Source organism: Anolis carolinensis, chromosome 4 (genome assembly GCF_035594765.1).
Source record: "Anolis carolinensis isolate JA03-04 chromosome 4, rAnoCar3.1.pri, whole genome shotgun sequence".
NCBI classification, from domain to species: domain Eukaryota; kingdom Metazoa; phylum Chordata; class Lepidosauria; order Squamata; family Dactyloidae; genus Anolis; species Anolis carolinensis.
The window spans coordinates 99,092,120-99,118,243 of NC_085844.1; the positions used below are offsets into that span (position 1 = coordinate 99,092,120).

A 26,124-nucleotide genomic window follows, 5' to 3' on the forward strand; every position below is an offset into this window, starting at 1 on the left:
TCAGCTTAATAATTATTTCAAGAAACTATAAAGACCCAATTGAATCTCCACTAGTTAGTTCTGATTGTTTTTACTCAATCAGTTAAAATACAGAAGAGTTATACCAAAATTCTGCAGTGAGCTGATTCAATATTTAGAATGCCAACTATTTTAAGGGCTCAGTAGAACACAACATAATTTCCGTTAAGCATGGGCTTAATCAGGATTAAAGAAAATGTAAATTTATTGTGTGTGGGGGGGGGGGGGGGAGGAATGGAAAAGATGAAGCTAAATACATTCTAAAGGATTAGGGTTAATCTGAACCACGTTCATATCCATATCAAAGAGATCCATAGATCAGATTAACTGACCCTTTCAGGACTCTGGAATTTTCCAGTATAAAATAGTTGTAAATAGGTGGTGCACAGACATTTTAAATTTCCCTCAGTGGGGAAAATATAGTTTCCAGATGCATTTCAAAGATATCAATGCTGTATTCTTCGCAGAATACCCCCCCCCCCCAAATCAATCTTCCAAATTATTTATCAGACTTCAGAGCAACTTGTCTCTCTATATGTGAAAGTTTATCCTTTAAGGGAGAACACCTAGGAACACGAACATTGTAAATAAAATCACCAGTAAGAGATTCCAAGAAAAACATCTGCATTGACTGGTTAATGTTTCTTATTCAAAGGCAGGTTAGGATGGATTTAGCCCTCATTTTGATGAAACAACTGTTTTGCTTTTTGTGAATTGGGACTAGTCTATGACCTCAATAAAACTTCCACTGTATTATTACAAGGTCCATAAATATTACATATCCAAAGAGTGTTTGTTTTTGTAGAATCAACTGTGTGCTATCCAAGTACCCAAATTAGAAAGCACAAGTTGGAATGAAATCGAAATAAGGTTAGATAAAGTACAACACAATAAACCCAACTCAAATTTTGATTTTCCCCAAATGTAGGTGATCTGATGATAAACAGAGTATTATCATTTTGCATATGCGTGTTCATTCAAGACGACTCCTGACTTATGGGGATCCCATGAATTTTCTCTGAAATATAGTTTATAGCACTTGCAATTTGCTGGTGGTCTGTCATCTTGAAGTGCACTTAGAAATTCCAGTTAGTACAAAATGTGTCACCAGAATTTTGTCAGCAGTTCACATTGGGTTCAACATTACAATTCTCTTTTGAAAATGATTTACAAGTGGAATTCAAAGTATTGTACTGGTTTTGACCTAAAATCCCTAAAGTGTCGAGAGCAGGTATTAATATGTAAGTTACATATAGAACTCTGCATCCTCCAGCCTCTCCCCCTTCCCTTTCCTACAATTTATTTTCTTACTGATTGATCTTACCACCATTTCAATCTCTTTTTAAGCTTGTCAAAGTCTCTTCCATTCATGAGTCAATATGAGCACTGTACCTTAACTATTATCAAATATAGGCAAACCCCAAACTTACAACATCTGACATACAAACTACTCAGAGCTAAGGATGGGGGTGAAACAACAGGATGTGAGAGAAATCTCTTCCTAGGAAGGAATAATAGAATCACAGAATAATAGAATTGGAAGACACCATATGGGCCATATATTCCAACCCACTGCCATGCAGGGAAAGCACAATCAAAGCACTCCCAACTGATGGCCATCCAGCTTCTGTTTAAAAGTTTCCAAGGAAGGAGCTTCCACCACACTCTGAGGCAGAGAGTTCTACTGTAGAACAGCTTGTATGGTCAGGAAGTTCTTCCTAACATTCAGGTGGAATCTCCTCTCCTGTAATTTGAACCCATTCCTCAGACTCCTGTTTCAAGGGCAGCAGAAAACAAGCTTGCGCCCTCCTCCCTATGACTTCCCCTCACAAATGTATACATGGCTATCATGTTTCCTCTCAGCCTTCTCTTCTGTAGGATAAACATACCCAGTTCTTCAAGACACTCCTCCTAGGGCCTGGTCTCCAGACCTTTGATCATTTTAGTCACCCTTCTCTGGACACCTTCCAGCTTGTCAATATTGTTTTTGAGCTGTGGAGCCCAGAATTGGACATAGTATTCCAGATGAGGTCTAACTAAAGCAGAATACAATGGCACCATGACTTCTTGTGATCTAGACACTATACTCCTTTTGATGCAGCGCAAAATTCCATTGGCTTTCTAATTTGTTAAGGTCATTTTGAATTCTGACCTGAGAACAAACCTACCATGGGGTTTTCTCAGCAAGATTTGTTCAGAGTAGGTTTGCCTTTGCCTTCCAGATACCAAAGCACAGCTGTTATTTTCACTTGTTCAAAAGAATTAATATGTACAAATCAATAGTGATCTGGCAAATTAGCAGACTGCAGAAGAAGTGTGCTATCATTTGGTGTTGCTATGTTAACATCCCTTCGCAAACGGGTCTATAAATGTAATCAATCTATATATTTTTGAATTATAATCCAGCATCTCTCACAGGCTCAGGTTGAACATTTATGACATACCAAAGCTCAAATGAATGACCCAACTACTTTTACATTTACAGAAATTTCACTTCATGGTCACCTGAAAGTAATACCTATTAATTACAAATTTTCAGACTTGTAACAAATGCATACTGTGCCTACAAACCCAGGTTATGTGTAATTCCATTTCTGTTAAAAGTATGTGTCTACTTCAGTGCAGAAATATAACAGGAAATGAGCATGAATCTTACTCTCCTGCTCACATGTTCCTGCTCCTGTTCAAATAATGAAGTAAACATTACTTGGAAAAAAAGTTTAGAAAGTTTCTCTCACAAAGGAACATTCTTCATTAAGAGGAATGGCCTAGCACCATGGAGAGCAATAAACTTAACTGGAATCAGATGCACTACAAAAAAAGGTCACCTCTCAGTTGGTAATGTAAGGAGGAGGAGTTTCTACTCTGAAATTTAGATTTGGCTCAGTTCGAAAATGCCAGATGCTAGGTTCTAGATTGGCAATTTTTGTGAACTGCATTTCACTCACATAATCATTTCATTCTTTTAATAGCACAGCAATAATCTTGTAGGTGTGCTTTTTTGGTAAGTTCATTCTAACAACATATTATTGATATTGAATGTTATAATATAACATTGATTACATCAAATGTTTTGCTTCGTATTAATTTTCTTATTGCCTGGAGTGACATCGGCTGGGGCACAAGGCAATTAGAAAAGGGGAAAGGGAGGCAATTCCTCTTTTCCCCTCCTTTTTCCTGCATTACTGGCACTCCAGTGGTTATAACCTCAGATGACAAGTGATGGCCACCAGCCATGTTATGTCTGTTATGTCCCCCTAAGGGAATAAGATTTGGATGCTAAGTGCCATCCTGTGTTCCTGGGTTTGAGTCTGGGGATACAGAACAGATGGTTGTGGCCAGTTTCATCTTCGAACCAACCCAACTGTTTACATGGGCCCAGGCATGTTGTGCACAGAGGCATCACTATGACAAGGACGGGGGGGGGGGGGGGTGATAGAGGTCTTCAAAAGCTATGTAAACTATTTTTGTGTGCCATGTCATAAGTCTAAGTCATGATCTCTTTCATATGCAGGTGCCCATGTGAAAAATTGTGTATGTGCCATAAGAGTTACAGAATAACCAATCCATACAAGAATGTAATCAGCCTTACAAAAAAGCTGTCCTCTAACAAATAAAAGCAATCAAAACAACTGTTTTATATTGCTTAGTAGTGATTTCTCTTGGATATGAAATATACATGCAAAGGATCCATGGATTGTGTTCTCAGCTGCAAATCATGTCAAATTACAATTTTAATATTAAACAAAGTTTTTGGCACCCTCTAGAGGTTTTATCCCACCTTAATTCTAGCGATTACACTTGTCAAGGAAGAGGAAAGGAAAAATGGTTGTGCATGTCTGAAATGAAATAGATATAAGAGAAAAACCCCTCTGTAAATATAGAGGAACAAACCTGTGAGAACTAATTATAGCAGAAAGAGAGGAGAGGAAAATTATATTCCTTCCTCTAAATAAAATATATTATACTAGCTGTGCCCGGCCCACGCGTTGCTGTGGCATTGTCTGGTGGTGTTGGTGATAACTTGTTGAGGTAATGGTGGTATTGAATGTCTGTTGTATGGTTGTCTTTATGTTTAGTATGCATTTGGTTGTTTGTGTACTGTGAAAGTGGTGAGGGTAGAGGGGGTTTATGTCCCTGTGTAGTATTGTATAGTATTTATACGTTGTCCATGTGTTGTGAATGCTTGGATTGTGTCCTGCTGCATAGTAGAAAGGGTTGGGCTGGATGGCCCTTAGGGGTCTCTCCAAACTCTTGGATTCTATGCTTCTATCATCATCATCATCATCATCATCTTCATCATCATTATTATGTAGAGGCTGGATGGCCATCTGTCAGGAGTGCTTGGATTGTGTCCTCCTGCATGGTAGAAGGAAGTTGATCTGGATGATCTTTAGGGGTCACTCCAAACCTTAGGATTGTACGATGATGTTGTTATTCTTATTATTAGTAGCAGTATTAGTATTGAGAGGCTGGGTGGCCATCTGTTGGGAGTGCTTGGATTGTGTCCTGCATGGCAGAATTGGGTTGGACGGGATGGCCTTTAGGGGTGTCTCCTAACTGTCTGATGCTATGATTCGATGTGTATTATTATTGTGCAGATATTGGATGGCCATCTGTCAAGAGTGGTTCGATTGTGTCCTCCTGCATGATATAAGGAAGTTGAACTGGATGATCCTTAGGGGTATCTGCTAACCTTAGGACTCAATGATATTCTTATTCTTATTCTTCTTTTTATTATTATTGAGAGGCTAGCTGGTCATCTGTTGGCAGTGCTTGGATTGTATCATCCAATGGCAGAGTTGGGTTGGACTGGATGGCCTTTAGGGGTCTCTCCTAACTGTCTGATTCTATGATTTGATTTGTATTATTACTGTGCAGATCTTGGATGGCCATCTGTCAGGAGTGCTTGGTTTGTGTCGTCCTGCATGGCAGAAGAAAGTTGAACTGGATGATCCTTAGGGGTGTCTCCTAACCTTATGATTGTATGATGATCTTCTCCTTCTCCTTCTCCTTCTCCTTCTCCTTCTCCTTCTCCTTCTCCTTCTCCTTCTCCTTCTCCTTCTTCTTCTTGAGAGGCTGGGTGGCCATCTGTTGGGCGTGCTTGGATTGTGTCCTCCATGGCAGAATTGGGTTGGACTGGATTACCACAGTAATTATTTCATATTACAGTAGAATCTCACTTATCCAACATTCACTTATCCAGTGTTCTGGATTATACAACGCAGTCTGCCTTTTAGTAGTCAATGTTTGAAATTCATTGTGATATTTTGGTGCTAAATTTGTAAATAAAGTAATTACAACACAGCATTACTGAGCATTGAACTCCTTTTTCTGTCAAATTTGTTGTATAACATGATGTTTGGTGCTTAATTTGTATAATCATTACCTAATTTGATGTTTAATTGGCTTTTTCCTGAATCCCTTCTCATTATCCAACATATTCACTTATCCAATGTTTTGCCGGCCTGTTTATGTTGGATAAGTGAGACTCTACTGTATATTTATAATCTTATATTATCTGCTTAGAACTGGATTATATGAGGCCCCTTCTACACAGCTGTATAAAATGCACATTGAAGTGAATTATCTGGCAGTGTGGACTGAAGATAATCCAGTTCAAAGCAGATAATATAAGATTATAAATGGGTAATATAGCTGTGTGGAAGGGTCTTGTGTCTAAACTGCCATATAATCCAGTTAAAATCAGATAATCTGTATCTTATAGGCAGTGTGGAAGAGGCCTGAGGCCTAACTGTGTCTGTCCCCTGGGCTGAGTAGGTTGCTAGGAGACCAAGTGGGCAGAGTTTAGCCTTCTAACTGGCAGCAATTGGATAAAAAACAATTATTCCTCTCCCTATAATTAGGACTTTATTTTTCTTTTCTTTTTGTTGTATGAACGTAGAGGCATGGATGAGGGGTTGTGTTGCCAAGTTTAGTGTTTCTGGGATGTGTAGTTTTGTTGTTTTGTCCTAGGCTGAAATTTTTTTATCCTTCTCACCAAAAATCCTAAGCAGAGATCACTCATCATGCAAGAATCCCCTTTGTGGCAGCCAATTCATATATCAGACTGAATTCTATGATTTCAGTTGATACAACTGATGTTCCAACACTTTATTTATTTATTTATTATTTAAACTTATAATAAACTCCCCTAGGGCTTGGGGCGGCTTACAAGAAAGGCTAAAATCTAACAATTTAAAAACATCTTTGAAATATCTTCAAAAAATATCTTAAAAACACTCCCCCAGGGCTTGGAGTGGCTTACAAAAACAGCTAAAATCTAAGCAATTTAAAAACAGCAATAGCGGAGATCAAAAGCCTGCCAAAACAGGTGTGTCTTACATGCCCTACGGAAGACTGATAAGTCCCGCAAGGCACGAACTTCAGAGTGTTTCAGAGTGATGGCACCACTGATGTAAAAGCTCTACGTCTAGTTGCTGTTAGGCGCAAGGTCTTAAAACTGGGAACTTCCAATAGATCTTGGTCCTCCGAATGGAGGAATCTCTGGGGTTGGTAGAGGGTGAGGCGGTCCCTCAGGTACATTGGCCCTAGACCATGTAAGGCCTTAAAGGTAAGCACCATCACTTTGAAAGTGATCCGGTGTTCAACTGGTAACCAGTGCAGCTGTAGTAGGATTGGTGTTATATGACATCTCATCGGGACTACCGCAAGAAGTCGAGCAGCTGCATTTTGTACCAACTTCAGTTTCCGGATCACGGACAAAGGAAGGCCAATGTAGAGGGCATTACAGTAGTCCAGTCTTGAGATGACCGTGGCCTGGATCACTGTAGCTAGGTCATCCCTTGACAGATAGGGGGCCAGCCGTCTAGCCTGCCGTAGGTGAAAGAAGGCGGTTCTACTAATGGCGGAGACTTGGGCTTCCATCGTCAGCAGAGGGTCCAAAAGGACTCCCAGACTCTTTACCAATGATGACAGGCATAGCGCCTCGCCATCCAGGGTAGGCAACTGGATATCCCCACTGCCCGGTCAACCCAGCCATAGGACCTCCGTCTTTGCTGGATTCACCCTCAACCTGTTGGCACGCAGGGTATTATAACTTTTTCAGATTCATGTCTATTAAACCACAAAATAAAAAACTATAATGTTAAAGGATTTTTCCCTTTCACCAGCTACAGAGTAGCAGCAAAAATACAAATGGTATCATGCCACATTCTTGGACAGGTTTTAAAAAAAACCTTAATACTAGCCTCTATATAGGTAGGCAAACCATATTATACAGATTCATAACCAGTTGTGCAGTTAGAATTATCATTTGCTACAATGAGGTTTTGTCTAGTGATCATTAATATTCCAAACACAAAAAGCAATGTCTTAAGTGTATCATGTATTCATATTTCCATAATCCATGTAATAAAAATAAAATAAATGGATTAAACAAAGGGAACGTCATCATGACCTAGACCTCACAAATCAGGATTAATACATCTGGATAGAAGATAGTTAAAATAACCTTTCCTTCCCTAAATGATTAGTTTACACTAATTATGTTAGAAGGATCTCAGAAAAGATTATCTTAGAAATAAGAGTTGCAGTACTATCAAACATCAACAGATTCAGGTGGAGGAAATGTTTCGGTGAGCAGCTAAGAAACATGCCTACTGAGGCCATAGTATTTAGATAAGATTCCCTAGTCTATAGGAAAGTCAATTCCAAAAAAACTCAGAAAAATCTAGGTAGAATCCCATGGCTATAAATTGTAAAGGAGATATAAGTTCATAAGGGATATAAATTTTCTGAAAAATGAAATACTAAATAGACAACACAGCAAACTATTTCAGGATCTGCCTTAGAAATGAGGCCTGGAGGGGTTAGAATAAACAGAGAAGAGACATACAAAAACAAAGCAGAATCAACCACCCAAGAAAAAAGTGAACCCTGTTTACTTTTTCGTCCCATGACAAGTAAAAACCTTCGACTCATTGATTCCATACAGTTTAGCCTGGTATAAATATACCCTGGCACAACCTTGGGTCTGGCATATTTGTCCTGAAACTAGGGCCACAACTGGTGAGTGCTAGGACAGCTTGCATCTCATATATCACTGCTATCACTACTCCGCGTCAACCACAGAGCTTTTAAAAAAAAAACACCTTGTCTGACATTTTCTGTATTGTAGAGACTGCCAGCCAGTTTTCCATTACAGGTGAGTCCAGGTTTTTTTTGTTTTTTTTTTTGGGGGGGGGGGTTGCTAATAGACAAGCCCCTTATAATGTTTAAAGGAGCAGCGCATACCGTGTTTCCCCGAAAATAAGACAGTGCCTTATATTAATTTTTGCTCCCAAAGATGATCTAGGTCTTATTTTCAGGGGATATCTTATTTTTCCATGAAGAAGAATTCACATTTATTGTTGAACAAAAAAAAATGAACATTTATTATATACTGTACAGTAGTTGTCATCACAAACCAGCATAACCAGACAAACTGAATCCTATCAAGAATTTCTTGTTACTACCAATATTTCCATGTAGAACACTTTATGGTACGTAAATTTACCGATCCTGCATTCTCTGGTGTTCTGTTTTGCAGGCATGCTTCCAAACAAAAACTTTGCTAGGTCTTACTTTCGGGGGAGGCCTTATATTTAGCAATTCAGCAAAACCTCTACTAGGTCTTATTTTCTGGGGATGTCTTATTTTAGGGGAAACAGGGTATGATTATATTTGGCTTCCAAGGCCAAAAAGGTTAATGAGTTTGGTGAAAGTAATACTACAGTCACCAACTCACTTGGTCCTAAAACCTAAAGAGACAAATTATCCAGAGTTAATACCAGCCTGGTAGGGAGGACAACAAGAGAAGACTTCACTCACTATTATTCAGCTACTGCAGGCAGAAACTATTATTAACAGCAATGATCAACAGCAATGTGTCAACAACAAAATAGCAGAGAAGTATCAAGGCTTTAAGGAACAAACATACAAAAATATTTCTGTGGAGGTAGTTCTATTAACAATGCAAAAAAGTGTGGAAATAGTGTAAGAGCCAGAATAATAAATGATGATTCTGCTTGTTCCATATATAACAAAGTACAAGTTGTCATAACAGAAAAGAATCCAAATTACAAAAAAAGTTTCAAAATGATAAAGTCTCTATTAGCCAAGATAGATTTAATTAGCTAATTAGAGTTCAGCATTCTTAATATCTCAGCTGCATGGGACATCAAATGCTTTCTCTTAAGAACTCAGATGAAATACACCGATTAGGAGAAGCTTACTACCTTGAGATTCTGTATTAGAGATACACAAGCAACAATTACGCCCTTCATGCTTAATGCATGGCATCAGATACACAGAATTTTTAACACAGATAACAGATAACATAAAATTATTACTGAGCACAATTTTTATAACCAGTCAATGTCTACATTTATTCAATTGATGCTTTTGTGGTTGTGTAACAAATTGGTATAACTGTGAAGGTAGGTTATTGCGCACACTTTTTCTATATTTCTCAGATATAGGTTCCTACTATTCCTGTTTTTAATAACTTAGATCTGTGAGAAACACGGGCACAGATTTACTGAGATCTAGCCTCTTGAAAACCCTTACACATATTTAGTGGGAACAAAGTTCATCCTCAGGCTAGGGAAGTGAATAAGTCTCTGGAGTGATCCTGATGCTATCAGTGAAGATTCAAGATAGATAAAGAGGGCATCCAGTCAGCACTGGCTATCTTATCTCCTTTTTCAATGCAGTTTGGTAGATCATGGCAAACAATATGGACATAGTATATCTTCATTGCAAAAATGTCAAGGTGTTATATGATGAAAAATGGTAAAATATTATTTGATACACAAAATTAGTACACAGTAAACACTATACTGGCTGTTGTATTGGATCACATGTCGGGCATTATTATTGTTATTATTATTGTTATTGTTATTGTTGTTATTATTATTATTATTATTATTAAAATGATATTATTGTTTAAAACACCCTTCATTAGTTGATGAACCGAACCCACTAAATGTTTAATAGTTATTTTCCTATCCCCAGAAAAGCAGCAGTGGCCATCTTTCCAAAATCTAGAAATGAGAACTGCTAAACAAGCATTCAGTAGAACCTTCTAAGAAGTACCAGTACTTTATATATATAAATAATTCAGATATTATCAAAAACATAATAGAAACTTTGCTTGATGTGTGTGAAAAATAATGGAAAAATAACAATCTCTTTATTACTTTTACCTCTGTGTATTTGTTATATAGTTTTGTTTTACCTTACTGTTTAACCATGTTGCACCCTGCCTCAATCTGCAAGGAGAGGTGGGAAATAAATAAATAAAAGGAATATATTCTTTTCCTAAGCCAAAAACAACAGCCTGATGTTCTTCTCACCCAAGTTGAACTCAAACAGTTTTATCTCCTTTGTTGATTGAGTACATAATTCAAGAACTATTTGCATACTTAAGGAAACACTCATGCAATTCTCAAACTGTATTATTAGTAATGAGAATCCATAAAGAGATGAAAACTAGTTCTGTGACTTGTGTTATCAATAAAAACAACATCTGAAAGAAACTTGCTCTTGGGTGACAAAACAGCTAATGAAGCCTAAGACAAAGCTGATGACTGCAGGAAAGAAAGTGTTCCCACTCAAGTGTGCTCAGCTGTGGAACAATCTACTAGAAGGGAGAAAAGATAAAGCCTGGCTCAATTTTCAAATGGAAATGCCATCGGCCTGAGAGAGTATTGTTGTAACTGTGAGCAAAGACCATTATTTCTGCTTCCTTAGACACCGCTTCTACCAACCTAGCAGTTCGAAAACATGCCAATGTGAGTAGATCAATAGGTACCGCTCTGGCGGGAAGGTAACGGCGCTCCATGTAGTCATGCCAGCCACATGAACTTGGAGGGGTCTATGGACAACGCCGGCTCTTCGGCTTAGAAATGGAGATGAGTACCAACCCCCAGAGTCAGGGGAAACCTTTACCTTTACCTTTTTAGACACCGACTATGGGATAAATCCAATGTCACTTTCGCCTTTATTGCCAGTTCTTAAAGAAATTCGGTCCTCTACTATTCAAGGCTTTAAATATTAAAACCATCTGTAGAAACAGCCACACCAAAACTATATTACAACAGTCCAGCTGCAGCCAGTATGTTAGTAGTGCTTAGATATCAGATACAAAATCATTTCTTTCTGGGAAGTGGGAGGGGGAGGGGGGAAATCTCTCTTCTGATGACCACCACTGCTTTCTGAGTTTCTGTAGTTAACATGGAACATAAGAAAACTTTCAGACTGCAAACCTGTGTCTTCAGAGGGATGCAAACCCAATCTAAAGGCATTTGTAAACTACAAGTTTCAGTAGAGCTCATTGAATTTGCAGGCAGTTATTGTTGCCCTCACAACAATGGCTCTTGAAAATGGGTGCTTCTGAAAGATATCTCACTGCTTCCAGTCTGCTTGATTTAAAAGGTCATGATAGCAAAATGAGATACTGGATGATGATGGTGATGAATGTTTCACAGTCCCCTTTCACAGCCTGATTCCAGATTATCTTCTTATCCCAGATTATCTGGCAGTGGAGACATATAATCCAGTTTAAACCAGATAATCTGGGATAAGAAGATAATCTGGAATCAGATCCTGGGATATAGGGACTGTCTGGAAGGGGCCTGAGCTATAGAACAGTGTAGAAGGGACCTTAATAGCCTGGTGAGTTGTATGAGATAATCTTCTATCTTTATAAGTCACTGTTAGTCTGCACAGGATAGCTCTGCAAGATGAAATACCCAAGGCACCTTGAATAGCTCAAATGGATCTATATCTTAGACCAATTTTAAATTATTTAACTTTAATTTCATGGATATTATATAATAATGATATATGCTGATATGTTGAAAGACTGTCCTTGATTCATATTTTTACATCTTTGATAGAACTGTTGAGATGTAATTCACACTATTGGGGGACTAGTTGATTATGTTTTAGATATGAAGCCATATTTAAGTATTGAAATTGTGGAATAGATATCCAAATTTTGTTCAGCTCCATAGAAAATTATTTTGAGCACATACCTAGGTATTAAGCTATCTCTGAACCTAATGGAAAAAGTACCAAGAGACAACTGGTTAACGTACAGACAAATGCTTAAAATGGGACATCAAGATATAAACCTCAAGTCACATGAGGAGATAAAACAATTGGAACCCACCATGACATGGTTGACCTACTGGCAAATTAAGGAAAGCTTTAAAGTGGACGAAAAGATAGGTTTTGAAAGATAGAATTGGGATAGAATACTTAAAACGAAAACAAAATTAATAAAGATATTGTACCAACAGTTATTAAAATGGGATACAGAAGAGGAGTTAGTCAAAGGGACAATGATAAAATAGGCGAGAGATGTAGGCCACTCGATAAATTTCTCCGAGTGGGAAAAGATATGGAGGAGGAAGCTTAAATTTATATATGCGGCCGAATTGAAGGAGAACTGGTATAAACTATTTTTAGGTGGTATCTGACGCCGGAAAGACTAGCAAAATTCAGTAAGGGGAAAGGTGATGGGAAATGTTGGAAATGCGGGAAACACAAAGGTGATTTTATACATATGTGGTAAAGGTGTAAAAAGATTAAAAAGTACTGGCAAGGAATCCATGAAGAAATTGAGAAAATCCTGGAAAAATTTTTTGACATAAAACCCGAATACTTCCTATTAGGAATAACAAACTTTCAGATGGATTCCAACACGGAAAGACTTTTTATATACATGGTTATGGCAGCTAGGATATGCAAAAAAATGGAAGACGCAAGAGATACCTACAGTGGAAAAATGGTTGATGAAACTACTAGATATAAGGAACATGGACCTACTAATGCAAATAATTTCACAGAGCAATCCACCAAGGACAAAAACAGATTGGACATGTTTAAAAGCAATCTTCGGCTCATAAGAAATAAGACCTTTTGTAGCAATAATGTTCAGAAGAGAAGGAATTTGACTCAGCAGTGCAGAAGATCTGGAAGGGTAGGGAGTGGGTACCCGTTAACATGTTTATGTGCAGGAATACATATATACAAATATACACAGAGGTTGTGTGTGTATATATGTATATATGGACAAGGTTTGGTTTGTTTTCTCTTTTTCTCTTTTTTTTTTCTTTTTTCTCTTTTTCCTCTATTTTCTCCTTTTGCAATCTTGCATATTCATTTTTTTTACTTATCGTATTGTTCCCACACTTTTTATGTATTTGGAAAATCATAAATAAAAATTATATTAAAAAAGAACAAATCTACAACACCTATCTTGTTCGTAACTTTGTGACTGCATATCACAAATATACCTACCGTATATACTAGAAGATACGACGAGTTTTTCAACCCTTATTTATGAGCTGAAAAAGCCTCCCCCGCATATATTTGGGTCAAGGTCAAGCCAGCAGCGGAGCCTGGAGGCCACAGTATGTTTTCTTTTCCAAAACCTCCCTCCTGTGCTTCTCCTCCCAGGTTATCTTATTTTTTTGAGAGAGAGAGACAGAGACAAGAAGCGAATGTTTTCAAAAGCGAAAGGAGACTGAGAGAAACCATTGCAAGCCAGATTGCATGGGTAGAAGGGGGAGAAAAAAAATATTCTTGCAAATTTGCACGATTCATTACTATTACTATTATTATTACTAATACTACTATTATTGCAAGAACATTTGAGTCCAAAGGGAGGAAAGGAGGGAAAAGAGAGCAACAGAAGGTGTGTATTTCTTTTTATTCCCAAGGAAACAAAAATGCGGTGGGTTTTTTGGGAGGGGGAGAGAAGTTTTAAAAAGCCTTTTCTGGCTACCTTTAGAGTTTGAAAAAGGGAGAAAGAAAAGAGGTGGGAAAGGGCAGGAGAAAAGAGGACAAAGTTGTTTTTAGGGGGACTTTGCTTGCATTTCTTCCTTGGGTAAATGCATGCCCCAAAGCTTCTAAATATTTATATAGATGTTCCCCCTACAAATACATGAATATATGTATTTTGCCCTCATATGTTTACAGGTCTTTGCAAATCTTATGTAAATATAAATAACTAGAGATTTCCATGTACCTGTATATCTGTTCCTATATGTATACATTAATTTTATATATGAATTTTATATGAATTTTACCCTCACATGTTTGCAAGTGCAGAGGGAAAATGTGCATAAATAGGGCTTGGAAATATTGCAGGAGAAAAATGCACATAGAGAGAGGATTTGCAAAGGTTTCAGGGGGAAATACACATGTGAAAATAGTATATATAATGATAGATCTATATCTAGCCCTGCATTGTTTATGTAGGCATTATATGTTTGCCTGTTACTATGTTGGAAACTGGCCTGAGTTCCCCAGGGGGAGATAGATAGGGCAGGGTACAAATGAGGCTGTTGATGGTGATGATGATGACGAGAAAGTTATTGTTGCTTTTCCACTTATAGAGTTAGTTTACTGTTTTTCTTTGAATACAGTAAATATTCAAAACATTTAACACACTGATGCCTCAATTAATGTAATTTTATTGGTATCTAATTTTATTTTTGAAATTTACCAGTAGCTGCTGCATTTCCCACCCTCAGCTTATACTCGAGTCAATAAGTTTTCCCAGTTTTTTGTGGTAAAATTAGGTGCCTCGGCTTATATTCGGGTTGGCTTATACTCGAGTATATACGGTATATACAAATAGGTATAAGATTTAATAATAATGTTGTGTACTTAAACAGCAAGAGTAAATTAAAGTATTAAGAATAATTTATGTAAGCTACACTACCTGCAATACCTTTCCCCTAGAATTCCTCTGCCAGGATGGTACAGGAAAATATCACAATACTAATATAAAACTATAATATTGTGTTCCCTTAACTTGCACTTTAAATCCCTTGGTTCTTAACAGCAGTCTAAATGTCTTTCGTGAAATTTCTGTCTTATTCCATTAATGCTTTCTTTAATCCCAAGAACAAAACCGAGCCCACAGTTTCGGTTTAAGATGTATGATTTGAACATCAAGAGTTCTATAATATTTAAACAATTCATTTTCAAGTACATTGTTTTATAATGGATCTGTTTTCTTTTTCCGGTACTGTTCCATTCCATGTACAAAATATAGAAATTCACTGTTTTTAAAATATATCTATATTTTACAATTATCACAACTGCAAAAAACTTTAAGATTATAAGAAAGTTTGTGCATTTCCATTGCATTAGATCAGCATTCTAAACATTAAATTAATTGTTAAAATACTGGTGCCCTTTAAAAAATATGTGGAGAAATTTTAGTCATACAAACCTGCTTTCCTGCTGACTAGGGGCCCTTCTAAACATGTCAAAGAACCTGATAATAACCAGGATAAAAGGGGTGGTGGCTAAATGATGTTTGGGGAAAGTGTGAGCAGAATCAGGTTAACAGCTGAAAAGCACATGTTTAAAAGGAGCACTTAAAACCTGATTCCACTCAAAAATGTTCATCTTCACATGACAGTATATCCCTGCGCTCAGGGAAAACACATGACTTCTTTCCCATCGCCCTATGTGGACTGCTCCAGTGCATGTGCACATTTTAAGGGCCCTAAACAGCTGATCAGACTGTCAAGAAACATAGGTGACTAAAGGGAAGCACAATTGGAAAGCAATTGGAACTCTGAAACCATTTCTTTCTTTAGATCGTTATAGTATTAATTACTATATTAAGCATTAATTACTATTATGTACGCTGGAACTCAATTGACAGACCCAGTCTTCTAAACTTGAACATGTCTATCTGTATTTTATAATGCGTTTTATGAATGTTTTATGTAAGTTAATTTTTAACTGATTTATAGTGTATTGTACAGATTTTATATGTGTGTTTTATTGTAAGCCGCCCTCAGCCCCCTGTTGGGTGAGAAGGGCAGGATATAAATGTTGCAATAAATAAATAAATAAATATTAAGCACATCTTGAATTTAGAGTTGGGTGGAGAGAGAGAATAAGAAATCTGCTTGTGTGTACATTCGGATCTCTGTATGAGTACAGATGGGCTTCAGCACATCTCAGAGATAATTTGTTTTGTTTTTTTAACTTTAACCAGATGTCCCCTGTCCCCCCTCCATCTTGAACTGCTTCAAAGGAGGGCATCAGGATGGTGGGGAAGCATTTCCCAGGACTGACAGGTCTGTGTGTGGACATGCTGTTAAGTCCTGGGATTTTTGCTCCACTTTAAAACATGCATTTTGATGCTGCCTGGAAGTGCTGTCCAACTCCAATTAGAACTACAAAACACAGGTTCAACCATCACCACCACCACCCCAATTTTAAAGAGGGTACTTTTAAGCAGACCAATATTTGTTTTAGAACTGGAGGTGCAGTCTGATTTTTTCATGGGAAAAGCTACTTGTTTCCTTCCACGTTTTCTAATAGCAACAGCCTAATTTATGTTACTCTCATTGTGTGTCAAACTTTCTTATCTATTGCAAGACTCCTGAAAATCTTGCACACCACAATCACTGTTTTAGTCATAATATTACTGTATATAGTTATCTCTATTCTAAATGTCTACCAAAAGACATGATGTTTCTACTCTGAATAGGAATGCAAGCATGTTTTTACTTTGGAAGGCAATTATACAGTAGTAGATGCTCTGCTTTGCCTCTGGCCCTTGTACAATTTTCCCAGAATTTCAGGAAGCTTCAAGAGTTTCCCTAAGGCTAGCTGCATGATTGTCACCACTGACAGACCTCAGAGATAGCCTTATTATCATGGTCTCATCATTCCTTGACAACTACGCTCATATGTTTGTGCAATGATCTTTGAAATATAGATAAGGGTGTGTGTGTAATCTATACAGCATATACAGATTCATGATTTTGTATGGATTTTTCACAACAGGTTTCTCTCTTTCACTCAAATGTGCTAAGAGCATATGACAGATACAAAACCAGACACATCCATTAAATAACTAGAAATTATACAGTATAAGAACATTTCATTGAAATATAAGCAAACCCTTTGCATCCTCAAATGCAGAGAATCATTATGTCCTTGACTCTAAAAATATCTGAAACCTCCAAATTCTTAAATATGCATTGATGATGTTCACAGTGGCAATCTGAGCTCTCCCAGTGAATGAGATAGAAAGTCAAAGAGTGCCACTATGTGATGGCAGCAATTCCTTTCAAATCACCGTGGAAATAGAAAATGAGATGGAGAGGTGGCACTTCAGAACTGTTGCCCTTCAGTCACCAGAGTCTTGTTTGCCTACCTGTACCAACTGCACAGAGCCAAAATCCCAGGGTCAGAAAATCCTGCAGAGGACCACCTCAAGGGGAAGGATGACTAGGAAAATAACTTACGTTGGGATAATTAATGCTTCTCTTCAGCTGAATTGAGAATTAAGTTAAAAAAATGAATGGCATAAAATGCTAATTTCACTGATCTAATTCTCAGTTTGGTCCTCAATGACCTCTCATTAGTAATGCAAAAGCCTTGATGGCCTCTGCCATCTATATTAATCACCAAATCCTGAACCTTTTCCCTTCATGCAACAACCGTACCAATAAAAACTGTGTTAACACAGGTTCTCTGGGGCTGGATCTATACTGCCTTATGATGCTATTCAAATTGCATCATGTGACAATGTAGATCAATTCTGGGAGAACCTGAGACAGGAAGGGCTTGCCCGATATAAGAGGTCTCATCCTTATTTAAGATGTTTCTCAGTAGGCTGAGAACAATCATTTTCTCCTGAGATTTCTCCCTAGTTTTTCTGTTAAATTGTTTGTTCTTAGAAGCACAGAATGCAACAACTCCCGTGCACTTGGTTAGGAAATGGTGTTTTCTGCTGCCCTGCAGACTAGGACACGGAACAATGGCTTCAAACTACAGGAAAGGAGATTCCACCTGAACATCAGGAAGAACTTCCTCACTGTGAGAGCTGTTCGACAGTGGAACTCTCTCCCCGGGGCCGTGGTGGAGGCTCCTTCCTTGGAGGCTTTTAAGCAGAGGCTGGATGGCCATCTGTCGGGGGTGCTTTGAATGCGATTTCCTGCTTCTTAGCAGGGGGTTGGACTAGATGGCCCATGTGGTCTCTTCCAACTCTACTATTCTATGATTCTATGATTCTATGATTCTAAGTGGTGATACTAGACACTGTTAAAAAACATTCAGGCACACGAGGATGATAATGACAAGCCTTTCCCATTTCAGACAAGTGCCTCCTGTCAATTTCCTATCACCTGAATATTGTAGCAGGTTGGAGATGGCTGAAAATGTCATTACCGGAGCAAAGTCAAATACAAATCAGATCCAAGTTCAAGTTATTCTGTGTCCTTACCATGTGAAATGCACTAGTGCATAAAATTAGTGACCCTCACAGGTATTTTCTTTCCCCCTTTTAACAGTAGACCCCTGGGTTATACTGTAGAGGTCTGAAGCTTAGAATAACTTAAAAAGTAGTGTTTCTGTCTTGCCATGTGGGATAAGAGACTACAGTTTGAAGAAATATGGCTAAACCATCCCCTTGAAGCATAGAGATAACTGCATAGTTCTCTGGATGAAGGTCTTTATGTGCTTAATCTTAATGTAACCAGCTGCGTTTTGATTATAGCTAAAGAAACCACCAGCTAGCCACCACTCCCAAAGAATGCTTAGAAAATGCTTTGACACTAAAAAAAGTCTACTGCACTTATTTCTACTCAACAATGATCACAAAGATTCACTTAGGAGCAGATCTCTGGCTGTTGGAATCTGAAATTCAAAGCACTACCAACTCTACACATTTCTACATCCATAGTCAAAATTATGTTTCTTTACTCTGTCCTAGGGCTCTTTTTAAAAGGAAGAAATTGAAATGGGAAGCATGAAAATTCACTCCTTTTGGAATCTGATACTTATAATAAGAATTTTATGTTAACTATGTACCTATTATGAAATAAGCATACAAATGGACTAGATTGCACAAGTAAGCAATAGATTGGATTGCACTGCTTCTCTGTGGGCTCCCATTGTGGAAATAATTCATTTTCTAGCAGCGAAATGAACTTCAGTTTAGGACAGTAGGAAGGCAGCTGTATCCAAATATGTCTGGTTTTTGTTCAAGTGTTAGCTTGCCCATACCATTCATTGGAAAAGATAATATTGTTCATTTAAAGTTGAATGCAATATGAAAACATATAGACTTCATGATTAGTGGATTGATTCAATCCAGGTAGTTAGAACTGTGAGTTTACAAAACTTGTTAAAAACTTGGGGTCCATCTACAAATGTAGTAAAACCTAGAAGTAACCAAGATAAAGGGGGTGATGGGGTGGCTAATTGATGTTTGGGGAAAGTGCAGGCAGAATTGGGTTAACAGCTGAAAAGCCCTTAAAACCCGATTCTGCCACAAAAAAATGTGCTTCTTAGCATGGTTGTATATCTTTGTGGTCATGGAAAACATGAGACTTCCTTCCTATCACCCTGTGTATAATGTTTCAGAACACACTATTAGAGAAAATGGGGAAATGATTGCTAAATGAAACTTCAAACAGACAGATATCTTATGATAGGCTATAGAGCTACTGAAGTTGGACACAGTGGCTAGCATGATATTGGTTTGTCCCAGGTAGAGGAGACATATTCAATAAATTGGTGAATTGTGACTGAACACATAAGAAAACTACATTAATTGAATGTGTTTGTCAGGAATAATAACCTTGTCTCCATCTGATGTGATTAAGATCATGGACTGTGGGACCTTGTAAGCATACGTCTTGCCTTAACATCGTATTCCTCATATTGCAGTAGCCATCCTTTTGGGTTAGTTGAACCTGAAATTCCTCTTTCATTTGCCTGTACAACAATGGGTAGAAGACACTGATACTGAGCCAAGTGTAATGAATAGATCAGAAATATAATCCAGGTCTAAATTGGAGGCGAGTGCAGTATTTTCTTCTCTTCTTCTGCAGTATTTCTATTAGTGGTGTACATTTTTGTTAGTTGTAAGTCATATCAAATTAATTAAATTTATACATATGATACTCGACGTACAGGCATGGATCATGCCAAAAACTTAAAAATTAAAACTTACCTAGTATGTTTTTGTTTGAATTTTGTAAATCTCTGAAACCTCCTAAAGTCAGTTTCATTTTCAGTATGAGGAAGCAAAGCAAAGCCAAAAAGCTGTCTTTCCTTTTTAAATTAATGGCCTCTCACCATTAGGAGAGGAAGCAGCAGAGAGAAAGCAGAGTTTGCTGGGAAAGAGACTAGAAAGCACAGAATTCTGGGAAATGTAGTTTAGGAAGGCAGTGAGCCCTCTGCCAGAGATTTCAAAAGATCCTGCCCTAAACTACATTTCCCAGAATTCTGCTCAGCACCAGAAAGCCCCAGTCAGGATAGGGGAGAAATTTGTCCTTCTGTAGCAGCAGCCAGCAGAGTTTCAATAAATTGTTGAATCTGCAAAGAGGAGGACTGACTGGTACTTATAGTAAGTAAATCTCTATGTTGGGATGAGAAGAAATCCCTAAATGGAAGTTATATTGGTTAATATGAGATACATTCAATGAGATAGCTGTTGTGGCTTTTTAAAAAAAACATTTTTGTCAAAACTTTAAAAAAAATTCCTAAAATCAGTAGATGTATGAATATTTCTGAAAGTTGGGGGGAATGATCCCCTGTTATCTTGTGCCATTGTACAGAAAAATCAAGAAGAGAGCTCTTGCAGTTTTTTTTAGTAAACATGTTGTTTATCAAAACTTTGAAAAATCCCCAAAATTCTGTATATAAGTGATATGTTCTGAAACCTAATGCAATAACAGTGGTCAACATGTTCTACCATTGTAGCAAGTTTCACTCTAATAGCTGTAAAAATGAGGGAGAACAGAGCCCCTGAAGTCTCCCCACTTGTACAATTACTGAAACATTTTAAAATCAGTCACACTAATCTCTATTTCTACTTTGTTTACTTTCAGTCTTGAAAATTGTTCTTCAGAATCTTACCCATTCCAGATCTGGCTAGTGCCAGTCCCTTTTCCCCTGGGCTTCCAAATTGCTGTTTTAGAGAGACATGCACGGGATGCAACCTTCCCAACCCTATTTATGATATCTGTTACTTTCACTGGAACATCCATTAGTTACTTCTTTGCAACTTGCCTTCCTATAGAATCACTTATTTAACAAGAACTGCTATCCTGAAGCATAATTATACCATGGTTTGGGAAGTGGGCTGCTTTGTGCTTGGATAGTTTTGTAGTCCTCAACTTCTGGCTCTCCTTGTGGTTTAGACTTCCAACATTCCTGAGAACTGACTGTGCTGACTCTAGCTTGGGATTTGAAGACGAAAACATCTGGGAGACCAAAGGTTGGGATCCACTACTGTATATTAACTTGATTAAAATCAATTCATGAATTTTAAAACAATAAATCAATGAGATGAACATCCCTAGGATACCCTCAGTATCCATGTAAAGTTTGGATATTGAAGTTTGATTTTCTTGGTGGCATGATGGAGAGAGATATTTTCTTCTAATTTTGTAGACTTGTGAAAATGCCCAACTGCACTAACGTAAAAACTAGCTATTCCCACCTTCACTTTACTTCATTCTCTGTTTTCACCTACATCATAACACAGCTTTCTCTCTCTGCACCAGCTTTGCTTATGTTAAAAACTTCTTTGGTCCCCACATCCCAATGAGGTTTCTTTTCTCTTATCCCAGTAAATCTGATTCTTGCATGCAGATGTTCCTTTCTACCTGGATGTCCACGCTCACTTTTCATCTACTAATGCTCCCCCTCTCCCTTATCAAATATCTGACATCCCTTTCTTTCAAGTTGCCATATTCTAGTTTCCCAGAATTAAGCAGCTACATTTGCAAGTGACAATAATAGAAACATAGAATCATGGAGCTGGAAGAGACCTCATGGGTCATAAAAGCAAATCATTCAGTACACATGTACTCATTCACTGTCATAATTCTACATAAACTTCCTAACAAGGGTTATTTCTTTTTTAAAATCCTTTATAGTCAGGAAACAGAAGGTTGGGTATTCTTTACGTGTAATTTGAGGGTGTGAAACCTACAGGCCAAGATGAATCCCCATTAAATCTTTTTTTTTACCATCCTTTTAGCAAGTTTGCTACTCACATGCCCTTTCAAACTGCATGAAATGCAGAAAATCTGTAGGAATAACTTTTTCAGGAATTTACATCTCACCAAGAGTGGAAGCTAAAGCTGCCTAGTTTTACGTCAACAGCAGTAGCATATTAGTATGCCACTTTTTATGGTAAACCAAGGCTCAGGGTGTCACAACTAATATTACCAATTTTACAAAACACAATACTTCCCACTCATTCAAAACTTTATCATATAGACCCATTGGGTGACCTTGGGCAAGTCACACACTCTCAGACTCAAAGGAACGCAAAGGTCAACCCACCCTGACACCGTGACTGATTAACCTTAGGATCATAACAAATCAGAAACAACTTGAAAGCACACAGCAACAAGAGGCTATGCATTTTACAATAATAAATATACCCTAGGATTAATTACTTGAAATTAAAGGCTGATTAAAAAAGAGAAATAACAAAAGAGAGAGGAAGAAAAGATACATTTTCTCTCAATCTACTTCTTTTTTATATACAGTCATAAGCTCACAAAAGCCAGACCACCCCCAGATGGTCTGTGCACATCTTTCACAGAGCAGGAACCTTTTTAGCTAAAATCAATCAGGGCCTTTGCTCTCCCATTCCAGGTTAAACAAACTGAACATTTTGTAAGACTCCAGATGCCTTCTATAGTAGCATACTTTGTAACTGCAGTCAGTCAGGGCTCTGGCCAGGCATGTAGCCGGGGGGGGGGGATTTGAGGGGCCTGAGCGCCCCCCCCCCCCCCGAAATCCTCAGAGTGGTCTGCGAGAAGGCCTTACATTTATTATTTAAACTGTTATGTTTATTCATATCATGATCTGAACACCATGCTCAATATATCCCATATGCATGGGGGTATTGGGATAATGATACAAAAGGTTTGCTAGGGTAGATCCTCTCCCACCCAGACTCAGCCCTCCCCCCCCCCCCAAGCAAAATCCCAGTACCCCCCGAATCAAAATCCTGGCTACGGGCCTGGCTCTGGCCTTTCAAATCAAGTAGAAATGTGTCAGAAGACCAAAGTTTAGGTATTGCAACACTCAAAATTAAATTTTCTTCAGACAACAATCAAAGGTTGATTATATTCAGGCATCTTACAGCATGCACAATGCCCTTGCCTCTTTTGTAGCTAGAGACATGTCCTGTTTGCAGTATATCATACCGGCAATGGGAATAATCATACTGATATGACTACATGTTGTTATTAAGAATTAATGAACTAATGTAGAGAAAGTGTTAAGTTTGCTAAAACAAAACACACTAAAATATTGAGGATTATAAGTGCTGATGTCATACAGTAATAATACTGACAAAAATACTGTTTCTCCAGAAATTATTTCATCTATGAAAGAAATAGGTTCCGTTTTCAGAGTCATATTTTAATAACCAATTACCATGTGTACTCAAAAGCAAACACCATTTGCAGTTTATTCTAGGTAAAATCGCCCTCTCTCCCTCTCCCACACACACGCATGCATCTCCTACCATTGCAAGCAAATACAGTTATAAACCACCAAAAAACGACTGCTGTACAGATATAAAACATAAAAAACAGCCAAGAATTCTTATTCTCCCTCTCTTGTGTTTGTATTGTCCTTTGTTTTAGTCAGCTGTTGCTTGAAGCTGCACATGACTAACTGGTTTATTTCTCCTGGCAATATCATTCCCCCAGTGGTTCACTTACTATCTCATATACACCACCCACCTACATCACCCCATCCTCAACTGTAGCCTCATGCCTTCAGCCAGTCACTTTTACATAGGGAGGTTCCTAGAATGAAGAGGAGAGTAGGGTGGAGGGAACATGCACACACCATCAAGTTTCTCCTCAATTTAGGATCTGGATTGAGGAGACTGGAGTGTCTCATTCTTTCCATCCCTGGTACTTGTACATGTGCTCTCTCTTTCTTACACACATGCACGTCCCCGCGCGCGCACACGCACACATACACACACACGCAGACACACACACAAAAGAAAGGGAAATGAAGCAGCAGTAAGGCTTGTATTGTTCCAACAAGGAAAGGATTGGGAGGAAGGGGGAAGGGAGAGATAAACAATACTGCAGTTAAAATAAGGTTTTTTTGCTATGTACTTAACTTTATACCTACCTTTGAAAGTTATGTGTTTCACTATTCACTCATCTTGACCAATAACACCAATCACAATAACACCAATTCTGTTATGCATCACATGTGCCTTGTTCACATCTGAGCCTGTCTGTGCATTGTTTCTTATTTTTTCCCATCTGTTATTCGTTTGATAGATAGCTGGGTCCTCCTTAGCTCCTCTCAGTGATAGGATATGACACATTGTAATTAAATTAACACAGAACAAAATAAGCCTGATGCATTCCATCATGGTCCTCAGTGTCCATGCCAACTTTCAAGTGCCCAGGTCTCACCATCCTGCATGTATGGTTTATAAAACAATATCATAGTGGTAAATTTTGAAGAACAGAAAAGAGCTAAAATGAAAAAACCATTGCCAAATTTCACCCTTAGGTTCCATAGAATAAAAAATCATAAAGTTGGAAGAGATCACAAGAGCTATCCAGTCCAATACTCTGCCATGAAGAAAAATACAACCAAAATACAGGGTGTTTGAAAAAGAACTCACTAGTTTTAATGTGTTTTAACTTAAAACTAGGGAGTTCTTTTTCAAACAACCTGTACTATTGATAGATGACCATCCAGTCTCTGCTTAAAAGCATCCGGAGAAGGAGATCCCACCATCATATACAACGGCCAAACAGCGCTTACCATCAGGAAGTTCTTCCTAGGCCCCATCTACATAAATCCAGATTATCTGCTTTGAACTGAATTATATGGCAGTGTAGACTAAGCCTCTTCTACACTGCCCTATAATTCAGATTACCAAATCAGATAATCCAGATTATGTTTTGAACTGGATTGTGAGTCTACACAGCAATATAATCCAGTTTAAGAAGATAATCTAGATTTTAAATGGCAGGATAGAAGGGACCTCATATAATCCAGTTCAAAGTAGATGATCTAGATCAGGGGTCCCCAAACTAAGGCCCGGGGCCCACATGTGACCCATTGAAGCCATTTATCTGGCCCTGCAGTGGCAGCTCCCTCCTCCTCCGCTGAGGAAGGTGCGTACGGCGCAGGGTAGGAGGGAAAGGCACACACCTTTCCCGTCTCCTCCCTCGCCTGGTGCATGCCTTCCAAAGCTTTGCTTGTTTATAATAATCTAGGAGTGGGTTTCTTCCGATGGGGCTTAGCCTGCTTCTAACCAGGAGGGAACATGCTCAGGAGTGGATGGGGCTTACACATGTCACATACACACAAATATAGAGCGAATTTTAAAAGGAATATTACTAAAACATAGATTTAAAATGCAACCTTTTCCCTTCCCAGAATGATACTACCGTGTTTCCCCGAAAATAAGACAGTGTCTTATATTATTTTTTGCTCCCAAAGATGTGCTAGGTCTTATTTTTAGGGGATGTCTTATTTTTCCATGAAGAAGAATTCACATTTATTGTTGAACAAAAAAATGAACATTTATTATATACTGTACAGTAGTTGTCATCACAAACCAACATAACCAAACTAGACAAACTATGACTCCTGTCAAGAATTTCTTGCTACTACTGTATAAATATAAATAATATAACATTTTAATATATTATTACCATTATTTCCATGTACAACTGGTATGTACATTTACCGATCCTGCAAGTTCTGGTGTTTTGTTTGGCGGGCACCGGGCATGCTTCCAAACAAAAACTTTGCTAGGTCTTACTTTTGGGGGAGGCCTTATATTTAGCAATTCAGCAAAACCTCTGCTAGGTCTTATTTTTTGGGGATGTCTTATTTTCAGGGAAACAGGGTATTATTTTAACGTGAGTCCCTTTCCGTCTCAAATCTAGAGAGAAAAGTGGGGTGCCAATAATAATAATAATAATATCAGGGTAATTTAAAATAATAGGGGGGAGTTGTGGAAAATCCTTAGCAGGGTGATAGTATGCCTTCCCTGCCCGTTTCCAATGTTCTTCTCCCCCTGCAGTG

The 26,124-nt window shown here is 38.1% G+C and overlaps 1 protein-coding gene across 10 annotated transcripts in view; it reads right to left on the bottom strand.

Annotated features, from left to right (window-relative positions):
- ctnnd2 (catenin delta 2) overlaps nt 1–26,124 on the bottom strand; it is a 932,891-nt gene that overhangs the window by 893,837 nt on the left and 12,930 nt on the right. The window lies entirely within an intron of this gene.